The 7,990-nt window shown below is 38.5% G+C and overlaps 2 long non-coding RNA genes across 3 annotated transcripts; both read right to left on the bottom strand.

The window, feature by feature from the left end:
* Positions 1-313: 313 nt before the first annotated feature.
* On the bottom strand, positions 314-2,246 carry LOC149393247 (uncharacterized). 2 transcript variants are annotated; one of them, XR_016299814.1, is made up of 3 exons: positions 1,833-2,246; positions 1,209-1,324; positions 314-546 (listed from the first exon to the last, which is right to left on the bottom strand). It is a non-coding gene; the product is annotated as an uncharacterized LOC149393247 (long non-coding RNA). The 2 variants fall into 2 exon arrangements; XR_016299815.1 differs by having other exon boundaries at positions 1,209-1,321.
* A 3,641-nt stretch (positions 2,247-5,887) lies between these two features.
* Positions 5,888-7,783, bottom strand: LOC149393246 (uncharacterized). Its single transcript, XR_016299679.1, has 3 exons — positions 7,407-7,783; positions 6,783-6,895; positions 5,888-6,120 (listed from the first exon to the last, which is right to left on the bottom strand). It is a non-coding gene; the product is annotated as an uncharacterized LOC149393246 (long non-coding RNA).
* Between the last annotated feature and the right edge of the window lie 207 nt (positions 7,784-7,990).

The following is a 7,990-nucleotide window of genomic DNA, read 5'->3' as shown; positions in this document are numbered from 1 at the left end:
AACACATAAATGATAAAAATACAATTCATAATACAAGTCACTACTAAGAAGATGACAAAAGATAGTGGATTTTGAGTGCTATTATAGATAATAGATGTCACTTAAAATGTGTCACATATTCTTTAAAAAATGCCACTCATCATAGTACTACTAAAATTTAGTGAATTTTTAGTAGGGTTGGTATAAATTTTCTACTAAAAATACATATAAATTAAAAATATATATTTATAATAATTATTATTTAATTTGTCACATTTATTTACCTAATAGCACATGGACAAATAAATACATCATTAATAAATCTAATATAAACTGTCACGCCCCGGTAAAAGATGAGGCGTGTTATTGTATGAAATGAAACACTAATAAACTTTACAAAACTAACCCACGGTGCATACTCAGTTATTTACTTTACAAGTCCAAAGATAAAAGAAAGAAAACGAAAATAAAACCAACCTTCGATACTTGATAATCTATCCAGCGAAAACCTTCAAACTCTCGACCACACTTAATCCCGAAGTCGTCCTAACATTTCTTTTCACTTTCCTGGTTATACAGATAATTTAAGAAAAACAAAGAAACGTAGGGTGAGCTTGAGGCCCAGTAGGTGTTATAATATTTGGCTCGATTTTAAAAAAAAATATTTTCAAGAATAATAATTCTCATATATCATTTTCGAAAAACAATAATACTTTCATATAATAGTACTATCCTTGTCCCGTGCAGATCTTCATACACGTACAAGTATAACCCCCGTCACGTGTTGATCTCCAACCACGTACGAGTCTAGCTTGCAGAAAAGTAAACGTGCATTGAATGATGAAATATGCAAATGCAAAATGCGATTTTTATGCTGGTGGCCTGCCACCGCCTGCCCACATAACTCGTGGCAGTCCTCTGATCAGAATGGTGCACTCTCCACACCCTTTTATATATACGCATGCATTCTCCGCTTCGTATATATAAGTATCCGGCTATCCCAAGCCAATATAGAAAAATATTATATCTATATTTTTCAAATAAGGGATATATGTATAATACTGAAAATACTTTTCAATTTCACAATCGGATCTCCCGATTTGAGATTCTGCCACATTTTAAAAACGATTCTAGGTTTCGTGGCACGTTCACAATCATTTTCATTTCGAAAATAATATATACTTGAGGCCAAACCATAAAATCAGGAGAGAAGGGTTATAATAACCTACCTCGAGATTAAGCGCTTATCCCGTTTTCTCGTTCACAACGTGTTCTCCACTTTTGAAACCCGGACATTCACTAACTCCGTGAACCCGCCAAACAACTTCCTCTAATCGATCACCTACTCCGATAAGCCATAACGAGTTTAATCATAAATAAGAAGATAACTCGAGATATTCTCACTTGATTGGAACCTTATATGTGACTGAACAGTACAAAACACGCGACGAGACTCTACCAACGAGTTTTTACGACAACATCAACCAAGTTATAAACCATTGCTTCACATCAGCAAGTTCAAAATGAAAGAGCAACCAAATCAAAACAGTCAGTCCACATAATCTGTCCAGGTACAGTCGGCTACAAGAACGCAGAACCATCACATAAATTATTAATCAACCTCAGCCAAACGCAAGTCCACAGACTCAGAATCAAATGACACAAAGAAAACCAAACCAAATATATTTATCCCTCGGCCAAAACAGGTAATCACCAAACAAACCACAAATCTCACAATCCAAAGAATCACGCACGCACAGACAAACCAAAATCATCACTGAATCCGAAATCTATGAACATCAAAATACGAACCCATTTTCGATTTATAGAACAAGGCTTCAAGATTTCCTTACTTTTTTTTTCCGACGTCGACCACGAGAACCCACAACCTCGTCTTCCTCAACTCCAAGCTCAGGCTTCAGCGAAACTCGGAACCCAACAACACCGAAGAAAAGCCTAAATCAAAATCCCGCGAAAACCTCCGCCGAAGCTCTCCTCCCGTCGATCGTCGCACGCGCGCGGTTCCGGCGAACCACAGCCGGTCCTCTCCTCTTCGTTGTTCCTCTGACCCTCGTTGTCCGTCTCTCTCTCTCTCTCTCTCTCTCTCTCTCTCTCTCTCTCTCTCTCTCTCTCTCTCTCTTTTCCTTCTTCGGTCTGGATTTCTTTTTCTTCGGCCTGTTTTCTTCTTCCCCACGGGTTCTCTTTCCTTTATTTGTTCTTATCCACAGTGGCTGTCTAAGGAGAGTCGGTTGCTTTTAAAACTTATACTGATATACACACAATTTTATAGATAAAAGTAATTATTAATTAAAAATTGTTATATTGATGTATATGTATATGTACATGTACGTACAAGGAAGAAATGGCAGCTTTTAAATTACTTTATATATGTATGAGAAGATTATAATTATATATGTACATGAATATCCATAGATATATTTTTAGGTATACATAAATTAAAGCTTGATACATATAAAATAATTTACAAAGCTAACAGATTTTTAAAATTAAATAAATAAAACTCTTAAGTTAGGTATATATAATAAACCAAATACTAATATTTAGTTTTACAAAATACTAAATTATGATATTAATATTCAGAGTATTACAACTCTCCCATCCTTAGAAAAATTTCGTCCCGAAATTTTACACTTAACTGGATACATGAAACAGGTAGGGATATTTTTCCATCATATCGCTTTCCAGTTCCCAAGTTGCCTCCTCTGTTCTAGGATATGTCCACAAAACCTTCACCAACAGAATCTCACGGTTACGAAGACTTTTCATTTTTCTATCGACAACATGGGTTAGAACTTCATCGTAAGTGACATCCTTTTCAATCGGTACATCTTCAAGTTGAACGATAGCTGTAGGATCAGGTTCACTCCTCGGAAGCATTGACACGTGAAAAACATCGTGCACAAACGCTAGCTCTGATGGTAGAGCAAGTCGATAAGCCACAAGACCTACTCGTGCAATAATCTGAAAAGGTCCTACATATCGAGGAGACAATTTCCCCTTCTATCCAAAACGGGAAAAACCCTTACGTGTAGAGACTTTCAAAAGCACGTAATCTCCTACCTCAAACTCGAGTGGTCTTCGTCTCTTATCAGCATAGCTCTTTTGTCGACCCTGAGCTATCTTCAATCGTTGTTGAATGATCGCGATTTTCTCATTACTTTCTTCGATGATCGTAGCTCATGTCTGAACGCGATCTTTTCATTCAATCCAACACACATGAGATCTACACGGTCTTCCATACAGAGCTTCAAATGGGGCCATGCCTATGCTGGACTGAAAACTGTTGTTGTATGCGAATTCAGCAAACGAGAGATTCTCTCTCCATTTGTTACCAAAATCCAAAGCACACGCTCTCAACATGTCTTCCAGGATTTGAATAACTCTCTCAGATTGCCCATCCGTCTGAGGATGAAAAGCAGTACTAAAGTTCAGTATCGTTCCCATGGCTTCCTGGAAACTTCTCCAGTAATGAGCAGTGAATCGTGTATCACGATCTGAAGTAATGCTCAGAGGAACACCGTGATATTTCACCACGTTTTCTAGATACACTTCAGCTAGTTTCCTCTTGGAGTACGTTACCTTGATGGGAATGAAATGTGCAGACTTTGTAAGTCGATCCACGATTACCCAGATCGTATCAAAACCTTCCTGCGACTTCGGTAGGTTTGTAAGAAAATCCATGGTTATCTCTTCCCATTTCCATTCAGGTATGGGCAACGGTTGCAACATTCCTCCTGGCTTTTGTCGCTCAGCTTTCACTTTGAGACGATTCTGACAACTCCTGACATAGTCGAGGACGTCTTTTTTCATATTGCGCCACCATAATTGTTTCTTTATATTATGATACATCTTATTGGCTCCACAGTGAATGGCATAATGAGACTTATGTGTTTCTACCATAATCACTTTCCTGATCTCGTTTACTCGTGGAAATGTTAAATGATTCTTGAAATACAAGCTTCCATCCCCTCGAGCATTCCAATGCTCTAGCGTCTCACCATTCAGATTGTAAATCACCACTGAATCACGATTCTCAAAGAGTTTGAGATTGTAATCCCCATTTACCATCTCTCTCGCTTCCAATCCAGCAATGCTAGCGATGCGAAAACACTTGCACCTTTCCTACTTAGTGCATAAGCTACAACGTTAGCTTTTCCACGGTGATACTCGAGAGTAAAATCATAATCTTCCATATACTCGATTCATCGTCGTTGCCTCAAGTTCAGATCTCGCTGAGTTAAGAGATATTTCAAACTTTTATGATCAGAAAATATTTGAAATCTTACCCCGTAAAGATAGCATCTCCATATCTTCAACGCAAAGATGATGACTGCTAATTCCAGATCATGAGTTGGGTAGTTCTTCTCGTGAGGCTTCAGTTGACAAGAGCCATAAGCAATTACGCGTCCATTTTGCATCCAAACGCATCCCAAACCTTATGTAAACCAAAAATCACATTCTTCTTAGCATATAACTTATGCTCCCGAAGGGTCTGTAAAACGATTCTAAGATGTTGCTCATGTTCTTGCGCATCCTTTGAGTAAATCAAAATGTCATCAATGAAAACAATGACGAACTGATCCAAGAATGGTAAAAAAAACTCGATTCATTATGTCCATAAAAGCTGCAGGAGCGCTCGTTAATCCAAAAGGCATTACCAGGAACTCAAAATGACCATAACGAGTCTTGAAAGCTGTCTTGGGAATATCCTCTTCACGAACTTTCAGCTGATGATACCCACATCTCAGATCTATTTTGGAAAAGAATCGAGATCCTCCCAGTTGATCAAACAACTCGTCAACCCTTGAAAAGGTATCGAGGATAAGATCAATACATAACTCTATCTCTCGATCAGGCGACAGACTAGTTAACTCTTCAGGAAAAAGTTGGGAAATTCATCCATAACAGAAATAACTAATCATGTATTAGCGTCTTCTACGTCGACTTCTGATGCCAAAAGAAGTGCATAGCATGAAAAGTTTCTTCGTCCTCCAACGTAGGACTTCATAATATAATTATGCATCCCCTTGGCCTTCCTGATAAGGAACTATCTCCCTAGATTCCATACGTAGCGTAACTCTTTGCCAATGAAAATCTAGCTGAACTCTATACTTTGACAACCAATATGTCAGAACATTATCTTTCATGTACATCGTATTTTCCGATTCAACCAACATTTCTAGGCCATATCCTACAAGACTTTCCATATCCAACTCATCCTTGTTCATACGCTTGGCTATCTTTAGACCAAAGCCCCCAAAGCCATCCTCAAACCTTATGCACTTCATGTGCTTGGTTTCGATAGTGAGAGTGCAAAACGCACTCAATCGTAGCCTTGTCCCTTATTGAGACACTATCATCTTCCTTTATCAAGGTCCAGCAACTTTCATCCAGAAAGCATTGTACGTAGAACAATCCCTCTATTTGTTCCTACGTCATGAGCATCGTACGTTTCCGTGAACAGTCCTAACGTTAAACTAGCACGACCTTCGTGCTTAGGTACCATGAACTCTACGCAATACTCTAGCGGAGTTCTAACTATATTCAACTGCACTACGGTATTCTGAACCCAAAAAACCTGCAACTCGTAGAACCATATATCCATAAATACGTGAATGTAGAAGTCCCAAAACTTTCAAAGACATCGACTTCTAGACGTACTAGCACGTACTTCATCCCAAACACGTGTTGTCACCTCCTGAAAAACGATTCATTACTCGACCATACTCAAGAGGCTCAAGTGGACATAAGAATCCTTGTAACAAAGGAACATTCGAAGGACTCGCATCAGGCGACCTTCTAAAACGACTATCGATGGACTATAAGTGTAAAGTAAACCGAGTATGCATTCCCTAGAGATTCTTAACCTAGTGCTCTGATACCACCCTGTCACGCCCCGGTAAAAGATGAGGCGTGTTATTGTATGAAATGAAACACTAATAAACTTTACAAAACTAACCCACGGTGCATACTCAGTTATTTACTTTACAAGTCCAAAGATAAAAGAAAGAAAACGAAAATAAAACCAACCTTCGATACTTGATAATCTATCCAGCGAAAACCTTCAAACTCTCGACCACACTTAATCCCGAAGTCGTCCTAACATTTCTTTTCACTTTCCTGGTTATACAGATAATTTAAGAAAAACAAAGAAACGTAGGGTGAGCTTGAGGCCCAGTAGGTGTTATAATATTTGGCTCGATTTTAAAAAAAAATATTTTCAAGAATAATAATTCTCATATATCATTTTCGAAAAACAATAATACTTTCATATAATAGTACTATCCTTGTCCCGTGCAGATCTTCATACACGTACAAGTATAACCCCCGTCACGTGTTGATCTCCAACCACGTACGAGTCTAGCTTGCAGAAAAGTAAACGTGCATTGAATGATGAAATATGCAAATGCAAAATGCGATTTTTATGCTGGTGGCCTGCCACCGCCTGCCCACATAACTCGTGGCAGTCCTCTGATCAGAATGGTGCACTCTCCACACCCTTTTATATATACGCATGCATTCTCCGCTTCGTATATATAAGTATCCGGCTATCCCAGGCCAATATAGAAAAATATTATATCTATATTTTTCAAATAAGGGATATATGTATAATACTGAAAATACCTTTCAATTTCACAATCGGATCTCCCGATTTGAGATTCTGCCACATTTTAAAAACGATTCTAGGTTTCGTGGCACGTTCACAATCATTTTCATTTCGAAAATAATATATACTTGAGGCCAAACCATAAAATCAGGAGAGAAGGGTTATAATAACCTACCTCGAGATTAAGCGCTTATCCCGTTTTCTCGTTCACAACGTGTTCTCCACTTTTGAAACCCGGACATTCACTAACTCCGTGAACCCGCCAAACAACTTCCTCTAATCGATCACCTACTCCGATAAGCCATAACGAGTTTAATCATAAATAAGAAGATAACTCGAGATATTCTCACTTGATTGGAACCTTATATGTGACTGAACAGTACAAAACACGCGACGAGACTCTACCAACGAGTTTTTACGACAACATCAACCAAGTTATAAACCATTGCTTCACATCAGCAAGTTCAAAATGAAAGAGCAACCAAATCAAAACAGTCAGTCCACACAATCTGTCCAGGTACAGTCGGCTACAAGAACGCAGAACCATCACATAAATTATTAATCAACCTCAGCCAAACGCAAGTCCACAGACTCAGAATCAAATGACACAAAGAAAACCAAACCAAATATATTTATCCCTCGGCCAAAACAGGTAATCACCAAACAAACCACAAATCTCACAATCCAAAGAATCACGCACGCACAGACAAACCAAAATCATCACTGAATCCGAAATCTATGAACATCAAAATACGAACCCATTTTCGATTTATAGAACAAGGCTTCAAGATTTCCTTACTTTTTTTTTTCCGACGTCGACCACGAGAACCCACAACCTCGTCTTCCTCAACTCCAAGCTCAGGCTTCAGCGAAACTCGGAACCCAACAACACCGAAGAAAAGCCTAAATCAAAATCCCGCGAAAACCTCCGCCGAAGCTCTCCTCCCGTCGATCGTCGCACGCGCGCGGTTCCGGCGAACCACAGCCGGTCCTCTCCTCTTCGTTGTTCCTCTGACCCTCGTTGTCCGTCTCTCTCTCTCTCTCTCTCTCTCTCTCTCTTTTCCTTCTTCGGTCTGGATTTCTTTTTCTTCGGCCTGTTTTCTTCTTCCCCACGGGTTCTCTTTCCTTTATTTGTTCTTATCCACAGTGGCTGTCTAAGGAGAGTCGGTTGCTTTTAAAACTTATACTGATATACACACAATTTTATAGATAAAAGTAATTATTAATTAAAAATTGTTATATTGATGTATATGTATATGTACATGTACGTACAAGGAAGAAATGGCAGCTTTTAAATTACTTTATATATGTATGAGAAGATTATAATTATATATGTACATGAATATCCATAGATATATTTTTAGGTATACATAAATTAAAGCT

This window comes from Urtica dioica, chromosome 6 (assembly GCF_054948205.1).
Source record: "Urtica dioica subsp. dioica isolate 48M chromosome 6, U.dioica_male_clone48M_v1_H2, whole genome shotgun sequence".
In the NCBI taxonomy this organism is placed as follows: Eukaryota; Viridiplantae; Streptophyta; class Magnoliopsida; order Rosales; family Urticaceae; genus Urtica; species Urtica dioica.
This window is presented reverse-complemented; position numbering and strand designations above follow the sequence as displayed.